General features: G+C 38.0%; 1 protein-coding gene across 6 annotated transcripts in view; it reads right to left on the bottom strand.

The window, feature by feature from the left end:
* Positions 1–23,375, bottom strand: part of LOC150103549 (uncharacterized) — a 98,510-nt gene that overhangs the window by 30,451 nt on the left and 44,684 nt on the right. The window contains exons 3-4 of one of the 6 annotated variants that reach the window (XM_090397590.1): positions 6,877–7,042; positions 2,362–2,528 (exon numbers count right to left, since the gene is read on the bottom strand). The exons of 2 other annotated variants lie outside the window; for them this stretch is intronic. The gene's annotated coding sequence lies outside the window, so the exon portion shown is untranslated. Of the gene's footprint in view, positions 1–2,361; positions 2,529–6,876; positions 7,500–8,174; positions 8,371–23,375 lie in introns of those variants that run through there. 3 more of the 6 variants (XM_090397587.1, XM_090397593.1, XM_090397588.1) reach the window with 3 other exon arrangements.

The following is a 23,375-nucleotide window of genomic DNA, read 5'->3' as shown; positions in this document are numbered from 1 at the left end:
TTCTTCTTCTGCAGCTTCTCCCACTTAAGTGGGGTCATTGGTGATGATGAGTCTATGGTAGTCGACGATGAATCTAGCTATTATATGAGTCAAAGAGAAAAATATTCTTAAAACGCATATAATCAGTTTAAATAAGAAATGTGTTAAAGATATCAGAAATGCAAATCGACAGACGCAGGTGCTACTCGAAATGTTCGAGTGAATTTCTGCAGCTCTATCTACACATATTTGTTGTTCTAGCACAACACAGATTGTTCATATATATATATATATATATATGACAGTCTGGAGACTAGAATAAAATTAAATTTATTCAAAACGCAACATGTTTCATCGGATTGTCCGACTTCTTCAGGCGTGGTGGGAACATAGAAAGCAACTAAACACTATAAGAAACATCGTATCACTATAAAACGATTATTATAATTTATTATTAGTGACACGATGTTTTTTATAGTGTTTACTTGCTTTCTGTGTTCCCACGCCTGAAGAAGTCGGACAATTCGATAAAACATGTTGCGTTTTGAATAAATTTAATTGTTATGCTAGTCTCGGTTATAGTCAGTATATATAAATATGAACATATCCCAATACCGAGTTAATACTACAAATTGCTATATATATATATATATATATATATATATATATATATATATATATATATATATATATATATATATATATATATATATATATACATACTAAGAATACCATGGACTGCAAAGCAAACCAATAAATCAGTGATAGACAGAATAAAGCCATATTGTTCCCTGGAAGCTATGATCATCGAGCAAAAATTGTCATACTGCGGACATATTATGCGAGCGAATGACAGTCTGGAGAAGATGATGATGATACTTGCAAAAGTTGATGGAAGTAGGGGAATTTGCAGTTGTTTTTCCAACAGCGACTTATAGATGCGAGACTTGGAACCTAAAGAAGTCAGATAAGAAACGGATATCTGCTTTTGAGATGTGGTGTTACAGAAGGCTGTTGAAGATATCATACACTGAAAGGCGTACAAATGAATGGGTGTTAGAAACGATTAGTAGAACTTTAAGGCTCCTTAAGGATATTGACAAAAGAAAGTTAAAATATTTTGGACACAGAAAGGATGGAAGGAGGAAGGACTTCTCAAAACAGTAATAGAAGGTAAAGTTCCTGGAAAAAGAGGCAGGGGTAGATCATCAATGAGATGGATGGATGAATGGCGTGTGTGGAGTGACTGATCTTCAGAGAGTTGAGGCTGCCAGAAGGGTAAACAACAGGACTACATGGCGAGGCCTATGTGGAACATCATCGAGCATCGGAGTGACCATATTGCATCTGTAGATGCCCAGTGAACACACACAGAGAGAGAGGCGATCGTATGCAGGTTTGCATTGTTTTTCAAGATGATTTGCTATTGCTTCAGTTTTATCAGTATCACTGTGGATGAGACCTGAATCTGTTTGGAGGGGGGAAAGAGGTCTGTTTCTGTTTTTAATCTTTCGGATGAGATTCCATATGGAGTCATATTTGTAGATTTAGGGACTCAAAAACACACGTGTTGAACAGATTATTTTATTAATTACAAATAAAATAAAACTTGACGTTTCGACCTCTATATCGAGGTCATCATCGGAAGAATACAACTGTATGCAGGACCAAGCTACATGCTCATGCTTTCTATACCAGTAAACTAAATCTACGTAGTTAATAAATCTTTTTTCTAGCCTGACCTCTAGGGATAGAAAAAAAAAATATATATATATATATATATAAATTATAAATAGATAAATGCAACTACAATAAACTGTTAGAGTCCTCATGTATTAATATTCTGGATAGTTACAAAATGATTTCTTTCAGTTGCTATTGAATGTTCTAAACACTTCACCAAGTCACCAGGTTGTCTTCTTGTAGTGGGAATTTTTCTAATGCTAGTTTAGGATGTTATACAAGTTGTAGATGGGTCCTCCACATTCTTGAAATGGTGAGGCCATCATTTTTGTTGAGATTTGGGTTGTGTTTGAGCATTTCACAAGACTCTTTAAATTTTATCTCAAACCAGGTTTTGGTGCGGTGTAGGGACTTGGTATTTTATAACATTGTTATAAAAACAACAATGTTCGTAAAAGAAAAGCTAAATTTTCCGACCTGTAATAATAAACAAACTCAGTTTGTTTATTATTACCTCCCAGAAGACAGACTGATTACCATATTATCGGAATGGATTCTCCTTTTTCTGACATGCGCAGTAGTTTCGAGGGATAGAATGGAAGAAGGCTCTTCCATTCTATCCCAATTCAAAGCTACGGTTTCGATGGTTTTACTCTGGCGCTTTTTTTTTTTTTTTAGGAGATTTAAATTTTGGCTTACCTTCACCTTTTGATTCCCTACGAATTCTTTTAACAGTCGACCCCGATACGCCCGCAATTGCACTTGCACGTTTTATGACTTGAGAAAGGGGAAGAAGAAGACGGCCTTCTGACGATTCTTTTTCGCAGAATGTCAGCACATTATTCAATATTCTTTTGCAAGAGCTACTGAAACGTGTAACAATAGAACTTGTTGACTGTACTGGATCCATCATACAAATTAATAATAAAAAAATAATGCAAAAAGAGAACAACAAAAATCAAGCTAGTACTAATACAGCGACAGAGAAGGAAGCACGTGATTTCGCATGTTGGCGACCAATTCGTACATCCTTCATTTCTTTCTCCCCTTCAGCATGAATCGACTATTCTTGGCACAAATCCAACAAGGGATCTAGAAATGGTGGGCGAACTATATCTTTTCCCTTGAGGAGGTAGGAGAGTTTGGGTCAGGACGGTCTTCTTCCATTCTATCCGCTTTGGGTGGTTCAGAGGCTGCAGTTTTGGTTTTTGCGAGCGCGAATTTCCTGATAATCGCTGTGCTCTGCAATGGAATTGTCATCAGCAGTTCAGAGATTTGAGGGTCATCTGAATCAACCTCTTTTATTTTGATGAATTACGACTTTTCCTTGGCCATTTAGTGTGCAGTAGATTGCCTACATACTTGAAAATAGCCAGAAGTTTTTTGAAATTTAGTTCTTCATATGGTGCCTCCATGATTGGCCCCAAAGTCTGTTCTATGGGGCAGGACATGCCTTGCACTTGAAACGATAGCAAGTAGACAGTTGCTTATGATTAGAAGATATGAAACATTTATACTAAAAATGTATACGCTAGGCGGTAGTAGGCCTAGCGTATCGCCCTTGTAATTTCAATTGACTTACCTGGATAAACCACTATGGAAAAATAATAAAGTGTCTGTTTATGGTATTAAGCAATTAACTACTATTACTAATGAATAAGCATAAATCGCTAAAAAACATATCAATCAAATTCACTCAATGATCCACGAAACACTAACACACGAGCCGCCATCACGAACATTTCGACAGAAAGGTTCTAAAAGTTCTTAACAGAACTGGGAGATGGACTGAGTTCTTGAGTCTTTATCCCGTTATCTGAATGAAGAAAATCTGTTTCGATGGGATGTTATTGAGCTAAACGCTCTAGTCATGGATGGGTAACGGCCATAGTCGAGCCTCAGTTAAAACTTCATTGGCTACAACATTGCCATTTGTTACCCTAGAAGTCCTAAAAAGAACTACATTATCATATCATATCATATCATATCATATCATCACCTTAATTGAATCTCGATAGAAAGGTCCTTATAAGGACTGGCTTAAAGGGGCGAAGCAAGAATGCTTTTCATATTCCCCGTTATCTGTAGATAGAGGACTGTGTAGGGATAAGGTGTTGTTGAGCAATTAAAGCTCTGATCATGGCAGGAGGGTAACAGCAATAGCCGAGCCTCAGTTAGAGCTTCATTGGTTACAGCATTGCGATCCATTACCCTCCAAGGGTATTGGATTGAATGAATCCTCGATAGAAAGGTTGTAAATCCAATTGAAGTCATATAATCATATATAATTAAGAAAATGGTGTTTTGAGAATATTGCAATAAATATATGTTAAAAGCTAATTCAGAAACATTTCTAGAAATATGAATATTTTGATATATTTTGCATTGCAATACTTAATAAATAATTTCAATTTATTACAAAACAGGCTAATGGATACAACAAATCAGGAGTGCTTAAATAATACTCCTCTTTTCCATTCATCAATACATACGAACAGTCGACTGTCAAATATAAAAAAATCTTAGACATTATACGGTCATGCTAAAATACTACGTTTCTAGAAAACAGCGAAAAACAGTAACAATTCCATATCAAAATCAGACCTCAGCATATAACACACATTACAAGTAATTATAATAATGCATATGGAAAAGCAACCCGTCAATTATATATGCAAGACTTATTAAATAAGTTTCCTAACCTTCACATGATGTCCTAAAGAGAGCGTTATGGTTCTTATACTGAACACCTGGCAACAACAATGCCTAATATTAAAGGTCATATACAAGAAAGTATTCGTACTGGAATAGCACCTTCATATAAGCCAAACACTGGTTTCGAAAGATGAGAATAAAATAAACATGAAAGATACTGATAAGGTGATTGTACTTACTGTATGTATATGCATATGTAATATATACGTATAGGTATATGCAATGTAAATGTGGATGGATGTATAGTGTACGTAATTGCATTATTAACTAATCCTCATAATATTACTAAGTAACATAAAAATATAATGTAATAAAATATTATTATTATTTTATTATTATTATTATTATTATTATTATTATTATTATTATTATTATTATTATTATTATTATTATTATTATTATTATTATTATTATTATTTTATTATTATTATTATTATTATTATTATTATTATTTTATTATAGACGGAATAAGACCAAAAGACATCAAGAAACACTCAACCAACCTATGTACATTTATACTAAAACTGTTAAATAAAATCTTTGAAACGGGACACATACGGGAAACACTAAAGACTGCATCAATCACGCCCATACAACATGGAAAAAGAAACATTATAACTAATTACAGACCCATCGTCATATTGTCTGTAATCAACCAAATCATGGAGCGCATCGTGCTTTGCGAACTAACTGGCTAATTGGCTAAACAAACACTAACTGGCTAACCGAAAACAGCATATATATAAAGCCTGGAAAATTAAAGCTAATGATATTCAAAAATCTCCAAATATCCTACCCATAGAAACCAAATATCTCACTCTGCGACATTCATTCTCCTATACACGAAGCGCCGATCCTAAAACCACAACCATCACACAAGTGAAAACAACACGCTATCTCGGATTTCACGTCGATGCTGATCAAAGTTGGATTAGCCATATAAACTACCTTCAAAACAAACTCAGGATAATATCAACCAAACTATATCGATTGAAAGATATTGCTCCGACACACACAAAAATACTAATCTATAAAGCATTATGTGAAAACATTTTAAGATATGCAATCACATCATATGCATTCTGAGCAGAATGTACTTGTATACAAAAAATATTATTACTATTAAAAAAATGTGTTAAAAAAAACGAAAAAAAAACGCATTTTTAATAAAAAGTGAATCATTATAAATTTAAACGGATCAATGTAAATATGTATCTAAAAAAGATGCAAAACACATTGTGAATATTATTATTTATGCAATTTAAATAAGATATTTTCCTAGCACTGTACGAAAAAAAATTATATAGATAGACAGATAGATAATCCTGTAATCTATCCTGTATAACTGAACTATAATTGATTGTAAACTATTATATAATCGTTATTACTACTAATAACACACGAATTGTTGTACTATAGGATTTGCGCCCTGTATAAAGTATGAGATAAATTGGAATCTGAATTGAACCACATGTGAAAAATTGTAATATTATTTCTTAAATTGCATGTATTATATAAACATGTGTATTATATGTATTATATAAATGTCTTATATGTATTATATAAATTGTATCTATATGTATATAAAAATATTATTATTAGAAAATTATATAAATAGCATGTTTGTACGAAATCAATGAACTGGAGGAACTGGAGAGAGATGGCTGGAGTGCTATGCGATAAGAGGGTGCCGATCAATCTGAAAGGCAAAATCTATAGGACAGTAGTGAGGCCAGCTATGACGTATGCTATGGAAACTGTGGTGTCCTGAGGACAAAAATAACGTCAGCAGGATGGAGGTAACAGAGATGAGAATGCTTAGGTAGATGTGCGGAGTGACCAGAAAGGATCGTCTGAGAAATGACTATGTGAGGGGCACAGTGAAAGTTACGAACTTAAGAGCGAAGATACAGGAGGCAAGGTTGAGACGGCTTGGTCATGTGATGAGGGGGAGGACGAATATGTTGGAAGAAAGGTCATGCAGAAAGATGTGCAAGGAAGGAAGGAGGAAGCGTGGGCGGACAAAGAAGAGTTGGAGGGAGCTGGTAGAAGAGGACTTGAGGATGAAGAACTTGGATATGGTGACAGCCCAAGACAGGAGGATGTGGAGGAGACCCATCATTAACAGCGACCCCACTTAAGTGGGACAAGCTGCAGAAGAAGAAGAAGATGTCTGTACGAAATAAGAAATATAATATTTTATTGTAAATTGTTAAATAATAATATTATTATTATTGTTATATATGTATGTAATTTATCTGAGACACAATAAATTGTTAATTTTTTTTAAAAAAAACATTATATGTAATGCATATGCATATGTAATATAGATGTATATGGATATATACTGCAAAAAATTATTATTATTATTATTAAAAATATGTTAACTGTACGTGTATTCACTGTCCCTCCACTCACTACACTCTCAGGCAATGCATTCCAATCAATTACCAGTCTCTAGGGAAATAATCTAATCCTCACCCCCATGTGCACACCCACCTTATGCAGTTTCCATGAATGTCCTTTCGTTTTCCTCAATGTCTCCGGATGTTCTCTGAAAAATCTCATCCACGCTAATCTGGTAATTACTCCTTACCAACATCGTACTGTTTGTGTGAACAGGTTAGTGGTTTCCTAACCGGAAACTTATCTTCTCTTTGCCTTCCTATGTGAAGAAAAATTACAAAAATGTCAATGTGATGAATTCGTATTTCCGGTAGTGTGTTTCTTTCTTTCTGTGGGTGATTTAAACTTGATTCTGCATTTCTCGGATAAGTCCGGTAATCAACGCTACAATAGAAAAATCAATACCCCCCCCCCCAAGAAATCACACACCAGTGCATCTGAACATTAATAATAATAAAAAAAAATTATAATTCAATTATATCCTTACCAACATTCAATTGTACATATATAAACCTCTTTAAATCCTCAATGAGAATCTGAAATAATTCAACAATATTCTGCTAGGAATCGAAAACCCAAGAATGATATTTGTTTATCCAAAATATTAATGTAACCTAAATCAGCATTAAAATAAGTAAACCCTCCCCCCGAACACACATCAGCTGTCCCTCGTTTAAATTGTTTAAACAAAATCGTTTCACTTATCACCATATCTTCTATAATTTACTAAAGGATTGAAATGCGCACAAAATATAAATAAAATATATATAAACGAACAGAAACGTTTTAACACAAATCCATTGTAAAAATTCTTTATAAAATAAAAAATAGAATATATTAACAATTTAAACCTAAAACTTATCCTTATAAAATATTGTGTTACCTATTTAACATAGGTAACACAATATTTTATAAGGATAAGTTTTAGGTTTAAATTGTTAATATATTCTATTTTTTATTTTATAAAGAATTTTTACAATGGATTTGTGTTAAAACGTTTCTGTTCGTTTATATATATTTTATTTATATTTTGTGCGCATTTCAATCCTTTAGTAAATTATAGAAGATATGATGCTCAGTTAACAAGTCATCAAATCTATGAATTTTATTTTGAATTTCGAGTGATTGGTATAGAGAACATTTCCGTTTATCAGCATTCTTATGATGTTTTTTTAAAAATATGGAAAGATTCAGATTTTTCTTCTAAATATTTCATAATTAGTATTTTAAAAATTATAATTACTATGAAACAAATCAAAGAGATATAAAGATGTTTCAATATATTAAAATTTTCAAGAGTTTTAACTAATAAAATAATGTTACATTCACACACCTTTAATGTTTGTTTTTCTTTTGAATATATATAAATGACATCCAAAAATTTTACTAACCTGAATCCTTAATGTGTTTGCTTCTTTTGTCTTTCACATCCCAATCAATTTGGTGTTTGACGTTCTTCTAGGTTAGAGTTGGCGGAGAAAAGATCATGACTGGAAAGGGCTCTCGCACGTGTTCTTCCGTAGGAAATGTCAGGTCTGTGTTCCTCAAGACGTAGTGAAATCGATTTATCTGTCTGACCAAAATAACATCGCCCACAGTCGCACATAACTTTATAAACACCTGGAAAATGCAGTTGGTTGTGTTTTGGTTTTGGTCGCCTCAGAAAAGAACGAAGTTTTGGCAGAGTGGTATAGTCGGTCTTTATGTTAAATTTCTTCATAATCCAAGACAGTTTTGGGGTAAGAGTGCTAATAAATGGTAACTGTATGTGAGTGATAGGGTTGAATTCATCTTCTTGTCGAGGTTATTGACCTGGTCTCAACCTTTAGTGATGTTACGAGGTGAATATCCATTATTTAAGAAGGTGCTTTTCAGGAAGTTAAGTTCTGTTTGAAGGTCTTATTCTGTGGAAGTAAGACATCTCGCACGTTGGGCAAGAGGGGAGATGATGCCAAGTTTTTGAGGAGGGAGGTGATGAGAAGATGCATGCAAATATCTATCAGTGTGGGTGGTTTTTCGAAAAATCGAAAGTTAGGAAGTTTTGTAGTTCTTCTAAACCATGTTCCCAGATAACGAAGCCGTCATCAATGTATCGTAACCACAGTTCAGGTTTTAATGTAGCGATAGAAACAGCTCTCTCTTCGAAATTTTGTAAAAAGATGTTTGATAAGACTGGGGATAGAGGGCTATATATATATATATATATATATATATATATATATATATATATATATATATATATATATATATATATATATATATATATATATATATATATATATATATATATATATATATATATATATAAAATGTTTAAATTAAATATAAAATAAAATATAAAATAAAAATATAAATATAAATATAAAAATAAAATATAAAATATAAAATACATATAAAATGTTTCTTGTACTAAAGCACTGTATTACTTCCGGCCAGTTCTGCTAATATATATATATATATATATATATATATATATATATATATATGTGCTTTAGTACAGGAAACATTTTCTTAGAAACCTTGTCCTTCAGAAGAGTCAGAACTTCATCTGTAGGTACATTCGTAAGAAGAGACACGATGTCAAAACTCATCATTCTGTCAGAGTCTTTGAAATTTAATTTTTTTTTTTGAGATGAAATGCTCAGAATTTTTTGTGAAGGAAGAGGAATTGCCAACTAGGTGTTTTAAAGAAGCTGCAAGATATTTAGACAGATTGTAAGAAGGTGAGTCAATACCTTTCACAATAGATCATAAAGGAGTGTCAGTCTTGTGGATCTTAGGTAGGCCGTACAAACGAGGAATGAGGGGATGGAGAGAGCGGAGAGATAGTCTTGTGTGTCTAGGATGTTCAGATGTAGATTTCAGAAGATTGTTTGTAGGTTATGAAGTTCTCTTATGGGATCAATTTCTAGGCTAGAATAGGCATCAGAACTTAATAAGTCGTTAATCACATTCGTCTAAGATTACAGTCGCGTTCCCTTTATCAGCAGGTAAGATAATAATATCATTGTTGTTACGAGGCAGGTTGGATTGATTTTCTTTCTGTCGAAGATAGATTATCTGTAGGACGACCATTGTTGTTTATAGTGAAGATAGCATCGATCCTAAGTAGATTCGCAGTTTGTTTTGGTAACTGCGCAGCAGCCTTTTCAACTTTTGTAAGAAAGACTTCTTTAGGAATGGAAATCGGAGAAGGAACGAAGTTAAGACCTTTTGAGACCACACTAAGTTCTGCAGGAGAAAGTGTGTGTGAGGATTTGTTAATCACAACATTTTTTAAATTTTGTGAATTGATATGAGGTTGGCGAGTTTGCTCCTGTTTAAGGTAATTGAATTTTCTGATAAGAATTAATTTATTGGAGTAACCGCGCGGTTAGCCTAGTGGCTTTACGCTTCGCAACCATATGCTTGGGGAAGGAGTGTCCCAGGTTCGATTCCCGTTGTACAACGTGAGGAATTTGAGGATCTTCCTCAGGCATAGCCAAGTTAGCCGGTCTTGGGTGCGGTCAGTAGGGTTTTTTCCGCCAGTTTATCTGGCGTTTTTCATCCCGCAAACAGGCAAACCGGCCCGTGAACATACGCCTCTACAGTCAAAAAATATTCCCCCCAGCGGCAGACCAGGCGACGGGTCGGTTGGGAGTAGTACTAACAAAGAAGTATCATCTAAAGTAACACGCGGACCCTGCATGGGAAGCGGGAATAACGCGTAGAAGAAGAATTAATTTGTTGGAGTGTTGAGATCTAGAAGCACGGAGAGAGCTCATGTTTTTAATATCAATCCACGAACTGCGGTCTAAAGATGAACTGAAGTTATTTTCTAAAGAATCTCGTTTAGAGAAAAAAGAAGCTAAAGTGAATTTGGTGTCTTCGATTCTTTTATTTAATAAATCAAGTTTAGCCTTACGGTAGATATTATAAGCACGTTTAGTGCGAATCAATTGTTTGATTCGCACTAAACGTGCGAATTAAAACTTGAGGATGACAGTGTAAAACTTGCATCTTTTCAAAAGGACTAACCTGTTAATGAAAAGTCCAATCTTTAACAGAGTTTCTGATATTCCTTGATATGATGTACATTGACCTCGTCGTAAGAGGCATTTGCATCTTCTCATCACTTCCCTCCTCAAAAATTTGGCATCATCTCCACACTTGCCCATTTTGCAAGATGTCTTATTTCCACAGAAGAAGACCTTCAAACAGAACTCAACTTCCTGAAAAGCACCTTCTTAAATAATGGATATTCATCTAGTAACATCACTAAACGTTTGAGACCAGGTCACGCTCACTGGAAAATCGACCGTGAGATGCGGTGATTAAAACCCTTGGAGAGTAATGGATGGCAGTGCTGTAGCCAATGAAGTTCTAACTGAGGCTCGGCTATTGCTGTTACCCTCCTGCCATGATCAAAGTTTTAATAGCTGAATAACACCTTATTCCTACACTGTCCTCTACAGATAACGGGAAAGATGAAAAGCATTCTTGCTTCGCCCCTTTAAGCCAGTCCTTATAAGGACGAGGTCAACAACCTCGATCAGAAGATGAATTCAACCATATCAGTCACATCCAGTCACCATTTATTAGCTCTCTTACCCCAAAACTATCTAGGATTATGAAGAAATTCAACATAAAGACCGACTATACCACTCTGCTAAACCTAATCGTTCTTTGCTGAGTCGACCAAAACTAAAACACAACTAACTGCATTTTTCAGGTGTTTATAAAGTTATGTGCGACTGTGGGTGATCTTATTTTGTTCTGACAAATAAAACTATTTCATTACATCTTGAGGGACATAGACGTTACATCTCCTACAGACGAACACGAGAGCGCCCTTTCCAATCATGTTCTTTTCTCCGCCAACTCTAACCTAGAAGAACGTCAATCTTTGGACGATTGACGTCAATATTTGGACGTTCTGGACCATTCACACGTGAACAACAGTCTGAGCTATAGTTTGCCTGATTCCCATCGCGCAAATTTAATCTTTGTAACTCTTCTTTGCACCCTTTCTACAGCTTCTTTATCCCCTTGGAACCCGGGAAACCAAATCTGCGCACAGTAATCCAAGTGTGGTCTTATCAAATCCTTATAAAGAAGCAAAATTACTTCTTTATCCTTACATATCAAGGTACGTTTCAACATAGCAATTATCCTCTGAGTTTTATTTGCAACTTTTGCTATGTGACCTTTGAACTTTAAATTCTTATCCAGCAATACACCAAGATCCCTTGCCTCTTCACTTTCTTGTAGCATAATTCCCCTAATATAATATGCCTCTGGATCTCTAATAACCAAAGGGCATAGCTTTATACTCACTAACATTAAAATGAGAGCCATTTTCGTTTGACCTGATTTCCAGTCTATTCAAATCATTTTGTAATTGCTCAATATCAGTAGCATCCCTGATTGCCCTTCCTCTCTTCGCATTATCAGTAAACAATTGCAAATGTGATGATAGACCCTGCTTGATGTCATTAATGTATAGATTGAACAATAATGGCCCAAGGACTGAACCCTGAGGTACACCACTGGCTACCTTAAACAACACATAAACAACACAGTCGAGAGTCTCAAAGAGAGGACAAATGGACAGCTGTGACTCTCCTTCAGGGTCTCTGTAATCAAGACCATCATATGCTCTGCACTTCAAAACTTCCTGAACATTACAAATATCAGAGAGGATCAGGAAATCCGGCTTTATATGAAGCCACTGAAGTTCTTGCAATCTCATATTGTCCAGACAGGCAACACATTGTTCTGGGAAAGAAGGAAATGATTTGTCTTGATCATTTTTCAGGGGTCAGATGAATCGGAATTATTGTATCAGGAAACCGCCTCTTGTTTTCAGCTATCATAGCAACGCGATTTCTGTTGTGGCATCAATAAAGCCCATCTTTTCTCCTTATTCGACATTAAAAAATGCGAAAACATAGTTCATCATAAATATCAAGTGCAATATACTAATAAACTGAATAGCGAAGAAAGCAAATCAACTGGCTGGGAAGGAAAGAAAATTACACTTCCCAATAAATTATACTGTACTCTTGTTTTAATCCTTCTCTTTTGAGATCATGTTCCGCAATGAAGCAGATCCTCCCTCCAAAACTCTTTCTACCTAATAAATTAGGAAACGGTTTTTCCTAATTTATTAGAGAGATTTCCTAAGAATGATTTCTTATTTGTTACTATTGCATATGAATTCTTTTAATATCTTTTTCTAACTTCAGTGAATCATTTCCCACGATTTCCAAACGGTGTGAATTGATGAAAGTAATCATTTAAATATTTATTCATTTCCGGCCATGTTGGGAAAACAGTGCATACAGAAGATATCCACAACTTCCCCAGTAATTGTCTCAGTACAGGACTATTTAAGTGCATGCAACCGCAGGTTTCTCTTGAAATATTTTCTCCTTGTCGAAACCTCTTCGTTTGAGTAGAATAAATTTCAAAATAACTCACAGGCTAATTCAGCAGCAAATGTAAGGACTGCTCATTCGTATGTGTCTCTGATTTATGAAGAATTTAGATCGGTTTGTTTAATTCTGATAAAATTTTTAAAATCACATTTCACTTTACTTATTGATATTATGTCATCGGAGGCGGATTATATCTAATGTATGCTGAGAAAATGAAATGCGAAAATAACTTAAAAAAAAAAAACAACAACAAAAAAACAACAGAATTTTTTGCCAACTGGTCAACTTCATCGCGTTGCTCTTTCAAGTAAAACGCGTGTTGATAAGAATTATTTTGCAAACTTTAAAATACCACAAGTAGAAAGATCAATAATGAAATTCGAACCACAGACACAACTGGTCTCCAGTTTAATAAATTTGCATAGTTTAGAGTTAAACAAATATATGTACCTATTAAATACAATAATAATAATAATAATAATAATAATAATTAAATTTCTTATAAAACTCTTATTAAATTATTTATAGAATTGTAATTTATTAACTATTTAGAATTTTCTTTAAAATATTTTATAAAACAAATTAATATCAATACACACCAATTGCATTTTTCCATATATTTCTTTAAAGATTGGAACAGAACGATGAAATGCGGTGATCGATACCTTTGGAGGTAATGGATGGCAACGCTGTAGCCAGTGAAGTTCTAACTGAGGCTCGGTATTGCTGTTACTCTCCTGCCATGATCAGAGCTTTAATAGCTCAATAACACCTTATTCCTACACTGTCCTGTACAGATAACGGGGAATATGAAAAGCATTCTTGCTTCTCCCCTTTAAGCCAGTCCTTATAAGGACTATAAGAAATGGAATAGACCGTGAGATGCGGTGACTGATTCATTCAATCCAATACCCTTGGAGGGTAATGGATGGCAATGCTGTAGCTAGTGAAGCTCTAACTGAGGCTCGGCTATTGCTGTCACCCTCCTGTCATGATCAGAGCTTTAATTGCTCATTAACACCTTATCCCTACACTGTCCTCTACAGATAACGGGGAAGATGAAAAGCATTCTTGCTTCGCCCCTTTAAGCCAGTCCTTATAAGGATAATAAGGAAATGGAATAGGTGAAAATGAAAAAGTCCTTTTTAGAACTTCCAGGGTAACAATTAGCAATACTGAACCGAGGAAGTAAACTGAGATTCGGCTGTTGCTGTTATCCTGGGTGTGAGTTTTTGAGTTCGCTCCCTTAGGGTTCTTGCCTTAAGGGAGCACCTTGAGTCTCCAGGGAAGGTGTTCTCCGGCACGGCCCGCTGAGGGGTTCTTGCTGGTGAATTATTTTCCTCGGAATTTGAGCGGTTCTGCTCAGTGGTCGGGGAGCCGGTCACTGAGTGGAACCAACGCTGAGATATGGACGGTCTTTCGCCCACTATGGAGTGGCCTAGAGATCGTCCGATTTTTTGAGATTTTACCCTTTACTTACTAACCAGGGTAACAATTAGCAATGCTGAACCGAGGAAGTAAACTGAGGTTCGGCTGTTGCTGTTATCCTGGGTGTGAGTTTTTGAGTTCGCTCCCTTAGGGTTTTTGCCTTAAGGGAGCACCTTGAGTCTCCGGGGAAGGTGTTCTCCGGCACGGCCCGCTGAGGGGTTCTTGTCGGTGAATTATTTTCCTCGGAATTTGAGCGGTTCTGCTCAGTAGTCGGGGTGCTAGGACGGGGCGGCCGACACTGAGTGGAACCAACCCTGAGCGGTTCTGCTTAAACGGGGAGCCCGTCGGGGTGCAAGGACGGGGCGGCCGTCAATGAGTGGAACCAACGCTGAGACATGGACGATCTTTCGCCCACTATGGAGTGGCCTAGAGATCGTCCGATTTTTTGAGATTTTACCCTTTTTCTTACTAATCAGGGTAACAATTAACAATGCTGAACCAAGGAAGTTAACTGAGGTTCGGCTGTTGCTGTTATCCTGGGTGATGAGTTTTTGAGTTCGCTCCCTTAGGGTTTTTGCCTTAAGGGAGCACTTTAAGTCCCCGGGGAAGGTGTTCTCCGGCACGGCCCGCTGAGGGGTTCTTGTCGGTGAATTATTTTCCTCGGAATTTGAGCGGTTCTGCTCAGTAGTCGGGGTGGTAGGACGGGGCAGCCGACACCGAGGAGAACCAACGCTGAGATATGGACGGTCTTTCGCCCACTATGGAGTGGCCTAGAGATCGTCCGATTTTTTGAGATTTTACCCTTTACTTACTAACCAGGGTAACAAATGGCAATGCTGTAGCCAATGAAGTTTTAACTGAGGCTTGGCTATTGCCGTTACCCAGCCATGACTAGAGCTTTTTAGCTCAAAAACACTCCATCCACACAGATTGTCTTCATTCAGATGACGGGATAAAGAGTCAAGGACTCAGTCCATCGCCCAGTTCTTTTAAGAACTTAAGAAATGGAATAGAACGATCATTCATCGCTGGAGTTAGATCAATATAAAATGCAGGCTTGTTTTTGCTGTCATTGTGATCGGACGTATTCCTTTAGACTCTGCCTAGTTGATTTTTATATAAGGTTTTTCGGGAAGCTCGCATTGCACTGGAACTAACACAGTTCATGACCCACTATCTCCCTGTCTGTATGAAATATGCAGAGATCTAATGGCCGGCAGGCCCCACCCGCAATGAGGACCAGTGGTGATTGAATGGTTTTTTAGGGAGGTAGGTCGCTGCACTGTGTCCAAGTAAGCTCCTGAAACTCCTTTTTCCTCGTTTTTAGAATAGCCACCTATAACAAAGTAACTTTTCGCTGGTAGACACTTACTCTAAGCTATCTACGAGATTTGCTAGTAGACTCTCAGTCTACAGGATTACCCGGGAAATTGCTATTTTCTCTCAGGCCAAACTATGGACTCTCCATACGATGAGGTTGATTTCAAACAGCTATTGGCAATCTTTAGGCATATAGGAGGCCTGCTACAAAGGAAAGGCCAGGAAAGGTGGCAATCCACCAAACAGAGGAGGCTGAAACAGAGGACTGTCAATCCCCTGACCCTCTCCCCAGCACTTCTCAAGATAACACCAGAGATTTTATGTCACCGATTAACGACCAGCCCCTAGTGGACTGAGATAACTCTACAGACTATCAGGTTGTCAGCAGAAAGAAGCGCAAGAAGGGGTCAGCTGTAGAACCTGAAAAAGGACATCAACCCTTGGAAAAACACAACTACAATGGACTTAACAGCACAACCTAATGAAAGAATAGAGACTGACTCCAGCGCATAACCCAAAGAGAGGATTCCACCTGTAATTTTAAGAACAAAAGAAAAATGGTCTTCAATTACAGCTATGATGAAGAACGCAAACATCAAATTTACATCAGCCAAGAGTACAGATGAAGGAATCCGGATTCAACCTGAAGGAAGTTCCGACTACCGCCACCTCACAAGACTTATGGATGAACTAAAAGTCCCATACCATACATTTCAGCTTAAAAGCGAAAAAACCTTAAAAGTAGTAATTAGAGGGCTGGCTGAGACCATACCAGCAGACGAAATAGCTGCTGACCTCAGATCACAAGGCCTAGAGCCGATTAAGGTATCACGCATGTACCGAGCGGACAAGCGCCCTATGCCTCTGGTCTTGGTCGAGATCAGCAAAGATCATAGAGAAATTTACGACCTTAAAATAGTTTGCAGCTTGGTCATCAAGACTGAGTCTCTCAGAAGAAAGGCTTCAGCTGGTCAATGCCATCACTGCCAAAAGTATGGACATGCTCAAAAACTATGCAAAGCGGATTAGAAGTGTGTCAAGTGCGGTAACAACCATCCCTCACACACTTGCGTCAAACCAAGAACCACACCTGCTAAGTGTGCGAACTGCGGCGGCCCACATCCAGCAAATTACAAGGGATGCTCACTCCACCCATTCAACCTGCAGAAGGCTAGAGAGGCACTACCCTGCCCAATCAGAAGCGAATTATACCAGAAATCAAATCCCGGGTCGTTACTCCTGAAAAGTCATATGCATCTGCATTCTCTACAAATAGCAAACCGGCATCTTGCAACCAAACCACCGCAGCAATCCTAGCTGTTACTCTAGGAAAGATGTTAACAGCCTTTAGCAAAACAAATCCCAATCAGGCTGACACCAACAAATTCCTCAAAAACACACAAGTCATCTTCTCTATGATTAATGGATAACACGGTCACCTTAACTAACTCATTACAGATTGCTTATTGGAATGCCAATGGGCTAAACAACAACCTCCTAGAACTAAAAGAATTTGCTGAAAGATATAAGATAGACATCCTTTTAGTCAACGAGACGCATCTGCGGCCTTGCGCAACCCCAAAATAAGGTACTACACACTGCTAAGATCAGATAGACTCAACGCCAGAGAGGGCGAAACTGCTATATTTGTTAAAAAAAGCATAAGATACAATGAGATCAAAAAATCAGCAATCACAAACCTGGAAGAAACTGGAATTGAAATACATACAAAAAACACAGGCAGTCTAAAACTATATTCAGTCTACAACCCTCCAGGCAAATCACTCCTAGCCTCAGACCTCTCCCAGCTCCTTGATACAAACGAAGCAACAATAGTGGCGGGAGATGTAAACGCAAAACACCCTGTGTGGAACAGTAGAAACATCAATAATAATGGGAAGAGCTTACACAAATTCGCTATGACAAGAAACATCACCATAGAATTTCTGACGTACTGGATATCGCCATTTTCAGGAACACCCCACACCAATTCCAGTTACAGGTTATTAATGATCTTAGCTCTGACCACAATCCAGTTCTGCTCAGCCTAGGCGGAGAAGCAGAAACCATCCCCAGATAATCCTGCATAAATCTCAAGAAACTCAACTCAACTCTCAGCAACATCACAGGCCCTGTCCCAACTATGTCCTCACCCAAAGAAGTAGACATAGCGATCAATAAACTGGAAAGCACAATCCAATCTGGCCTTGCAACAGCCTCCACCGTTACCTTTCCAGCTCAAACTAACGTGCTCCCAGAAGAGATTCTAAAGCTTATCCACAACAAAAACAGGATTAGACGTCGGTATCATGCAACATTATCACCTCAGGATAAACAAGAGCTTAACAGGGCAACAAACCTAGTCCAATATACAATCAAAGACTATAATAATCGGCAATGGGAGAGGAAACTAAGCTCCTTAAAAACTGAAGATAACTCACTATGGAAAATGACTAAAGCCCTTCGCAGCGATCACCCCAACATAAATCCAATACATGGAGAAAAAGGTATAGTCTACCGAGATGATGTAAAAGCAGAATCTTTCGCAGACTCTCTGGAGCTGCAATTTCAACCATACTATACCAAACTATATCACGCCAAATGAAATATACCAAATCATCAAGAACCACAATAACAGAAATGCACCAGGTCCTGATCAGATTTCAAACAAAATTATAAAAGCATTCCCTCACAAAACAATAATGCATCTAGTGGTTATCATCAATGCGATGCTAAGACTCAACTACTTCCCCACTCGCTGGAAGCAAGCAGATGTATTCCTTATCCACAAACCAGGGAAAGCGCCTCAGTCCCCCCAGAATTACAGACCTATTAGCCTCTTGTCAGGCCTAGGGAAAATAGCTGAGAAAGTAATCCTAAAACGCCTACAAAGCGAAAGGGATAATCTTGATCTAATCCCAAAAGAACAATTTGGTTTTCGAACTGGACACTGCACAACTCAACAATTCCATAGAGACTTATAGAATATATAACTATCGGATTTAACTGGAGACAGCATACAGGTGCAATCTTCCTGGATGTGGCGAAGGCCATCGATAAAGTGTCGCACAAAGGCCTCATCCACAAACTAATTACTACAAAATACTCACTAAACCTCATCCAAATCATAGACTCCTACCTAAAAGAACGAAAATTTCAAGTGAAACTTTGTGGGCTCAGATCAACTACAAGAAGTATCACAGCAGATATCCCCCAAGGCTCCCTATTATCGCCGTTGCTCTTTAACATTTTTATCTCCGACGTCCGAAGCACGACATCAACCACCATGGCATTTTATGCCGATGGCATGGCGATACTGACCAGATCACTCAGACCATACCTGGCCACACAAAGACTACAAAATGCAGCAAAGAATCTGGAAAAATGGTTTCGATTATGGAGAATTGATGTTAATGCAGATAAAAGCATGGCGATACTATTTACAAGGAAGAAAGCAGACCATCATGGAACAATCACGATGTTCAATACTGATCTTCCATGGCAAAAAGAAGTAAAATACCTGGGAATCAAACTAGATAATCATCTCAGCTTCAACTCCCACATTTCTCATGCTTGCAACAAAGCAAACTCAGCAATAGCACAGCTCTACCCTCTACTCAACTAGAAGCAAAGTCAGTCTAGAAAACAAATTAAGAATATACAAAGCAGTCATCAGACCCATACTGACCTATGGTTCGCCGGCGTGGAGCCACACCTCTCCTAGCAACATCAAACGATTACAATTAATCCAAACCAAATGCCTCCGAATGATCTTTGATGTCCCGTGGTTTGTAAGGAACACTATTCTCCATCAAGATGGAAACCTGCAAGACATACCTACTTTTCTCCTCCAAAATATCAACCAAGTACTTTGCGCAGGCATCACTCCACCCCAACCTACTCATTCGTGAGTCATCAGACTACGATGAAAAAGACAGATGGAAACATAAACGCCCAAAGGCGGCCCTGATCACAGATTGAAATCTTTCAACACAGCCCTAAATAGGGCAAGCCAAGTGTTCAAAAATCTCTTCCATTTAACCGGGAATTATTCATTGCGATGAAGGGATCAGAGTCCATGGGACTGATATCCATCAAGCCACAGAAGTTATGAGTTATCATTCATCGCTAAGAAAACCATTCTTGCTTCGCCCCTTTAAGCCAGTCCTTATAAGGACTATAAGGACATTCATCGCTATTTAGGTAAAATGGAATAGACTTTATCAAGGAATCTGAGAATGAAATGCTCAGATTATAATTTCAACTATATATATGAAATGCTGAGATTATAATTTCAAATTCGTGTGTAGAAGCTTAAGTGCTGTGAGGACATCATGTTGGAGGCTTAATGGATTTTTTACAACACTCAAAGAGAATTAATATAGAATTTAATACTTCCTATATTTCGTCCTAGTCACTAGGACATCTACGGGGATTACAAAAACAGTTAATGTAACATACACACAAATAATAAACAATACTGAGCCCAACCACGTGGGTGACACTAAAGTCCTATCTAGTTGGAGCGCCCTCTAAGGGCAGTAGTAGGTGGACTGGAATGCAAGGTGGGATCTCTGGTGATGAGTGTTTCCAAAATCTTCGGAAGCTTAATACAACCGTATTTATTCAGATATGGTTGGTTTTTGAGAGCTGCTGCTGCTTCCAAGAAAAGTCTCTCTTTCTTGAATTTGCTGTGGTGGAGCATGGTGGTTTTCTTTCAAGATACTCTGTGGGTGGTATCCAAAACATGGTCAGCCAAGCCTGAATGGCCATAGTTGTGTTTGCAGATGTAAGACTTGTGTTCCTCTAAGCGGGTGGATGCTGATCTGCCTGTCTGTCCAAAGTACGCCAGCTTACAGGAACAGGGTACTTTGTAAACTCCAGGCAGAGAGAGAGGAGGGAGCTGATCTTTCGTAGAACGGATAAGAGTAGCAAGTTTGCAGTGGGGCTTATATGCTGTGTGTAGGTTATACTTTTTTAGTATCTTGGCTATTTTTTCCGAAGTGCCTCGGATGTAGGGTATGGTGATGGCATTTTTAAATTCTTGTTGATGAGAAGGATGGGAAATGGGGGAGGAGTTGATTTATTTTTGATACTGTGATCACTGTATCCATTGGAGAGGAAAGTGTTGTGTATGTGGTTAAGCTCAGTAATGAGGGTGGTTCCACTGGAACAAAGATTATGGGCTCTCTTGGTGAGTTTTAATAATGCCAAATTGTTGAGAGGGGTGGTGGTGGGAGAGTTTGTGAAAGTATCTGCCTGTGTGTGTGGGTTTTCTGTATACAGTGAAGGCAAGTGTATCATTAGGCAGGCGTGTGACTTAGGTGTCTAGGAAGGGTAAGCAATTGTTCTTTTCCTTTTCCATAGTAAACTGGATTCTTGGATGTAGGCTATTGAGATGACTGAGGAAGGAGTCTAATGTGTCTGTGCCATTAGGCCAAATAGAGAACACATCATCTACATATCTTAGCCAGATAGAAGGTTTGAGTGGGGCTGAGTCTATGGCTCGTTTTAAGCCTCCAACATGATGTCCTCACAGCACTTAAGCCTCTACACACGAATTCTAATCATTCATGGAGAAGATTTAGCACGCAAATCTAAGCAATACGGTAAGTCAAAACTACGGCTATCTAGGCAACTAAATAGGCTGGCCTTCTTAAAACGATGTCGGGATACAAGAGTGATACCGAACTGCGTTAAAATGAAGATAAATTTCCATTCCAAAAAAGCACTTCGTATATATAACCGGGCCAGCCTGGCATTACTATGCGAACAAATAGCCCCTACTCGTGCTACGCTCTCAGTGACCAACGCCGCCTTTGGCTCCTTACATTCAGAGCTCTCCATTGTTCTTAACCCTGAACTTTGGTCGATTCTCTCCGGTATTTCGGAAACTTTTGCACAGAGAGAATTTCAAAAAATAAAAAATAAACACGTCAAGAAATATAACAACCTGGTTAAAGACAAACCACAACCACAAATTCAACCTCTCCATACAGTAATAAACCTCTCATCCAAAAGGCTCAACGACGATGCCGTCAACGCCCTTTGCCTCGGCTGTAATTTTGCCGTCGCTCCGAAAGAAGTGCCGGTGCTTGACGTAATGGTTAACATCGAACGGAGGATCGGTTGCTTACTGTCGGAGATAGCCAACAACATCAGACTTGACGTAGCTAACATCCTCGCTCATTCATTGCCGCCAAAAAGTAATTTATCGTATGCCCAACGCACTGCTCTCCTGAAACTACGGAAAGAAAAAGTATCGTCATCACTAGAGCGGATAGGGGTAATGCCAGAGTCGTTCTTAACACCAGTGAATACAATCGTAAAATGAACATTATACTCCGCGATCGCGCTACTTACATCCCGCTAGAACACGACGCCACAAAAACAGAAGTTAAGAAATTAAAAATCTTACTTAAAAAAGTATCTTCCTGGCCCCCTGACGTCACGAAAAAACTTAAACCTTTCCGCTCCCGTCTCCCCCGAATTTACGGTTTACCAAAAATCCCCAAACCCAATTCCCCACTCAGACCTATAGTAGATGCCACCAATGCACCTTGCTATAGACTGTCTAAACAGCTGGCCAACTCTCTGACCCCCCTCACCGGAAAAAAATAGCCAAGATACTAAAAAAGTATAACCTACACACAGCATATAAGCCCCACCGCAAACTTGCTACCCTTATCCGTTCTACGAAAGATCAACTCCCTCCTCTCTCTCTGCCTGGAGTTTACAAAGTACCCTGTTCCTGTAAGCTGGCGTACTTTGGACAGACAGGCAGATCAGCATCCATCCGCTTAGAGGAACACAAGTCTTACATCTGCAAACACAACTATGGCCATTCAGGCTTGGCTGACCATGTTTTGGATACCACCCACAGAGTATCTTGGAAGAAATAGACCATGCTCCACCACAGCAAATTCAAGAAAGAGAGACTTTTCTTGGAAGCAGCAGCAGCTCTCAAAAACCAACCAAATCTGAATTAATACGGTTGTATTAAGCTTCCGAAGATTTGGGAAACACTCATCACCAGAGATCCCACCTTGCATTCCAGTCCACCTACTACTGCCCTTATAAGGGCGCCTCAACTAGATAGGACTTTAGTGTCACCCACGTGGTTGGGCTCAGTATTGTTTATTATTTGTGTGTATGTTACATTAACTGTTTTTGTAATCCCCGTAGATGTCCTAGTGACTAGGACGAAATATAGGAAGTAGTAAATTCTATTTTAATTCTTTTTGAGTGTTGTAAAAAATTCATTAAGCCTCCAACATGATATAATTTCAAATATATATATATATATATAAGTGGAGTCGATCCCACTCTGAAACTCATGTGGGGGTTTCAAGATAATATCTTCGGAAACAGTCCTCCTTATCCTCGGGGATACGTTCCAAGACACCCTATTAATTTATAAATTAG

Source organism: Typopeltis vanoorti, chromosome 9 (genome assembly GCF_054136105.1).
Source record: "Typopeltis vanoorti isolate ZY-2024b chromosome 9, IOZ_Tvanoo_1.0, whole genome shotgun sequence".
NCBI classification, from domain to species: Eukaryota; Metazoa; Arthropoda; class Arachnida; order Uropygi; family Thelyphonidae; genus Typopeltis; species Typopeltis vanoorti.
Note: the sequence above shows the minus strand (reverse complement) of the source record. Positions and strands in the feature narration are given on the sequence as shown.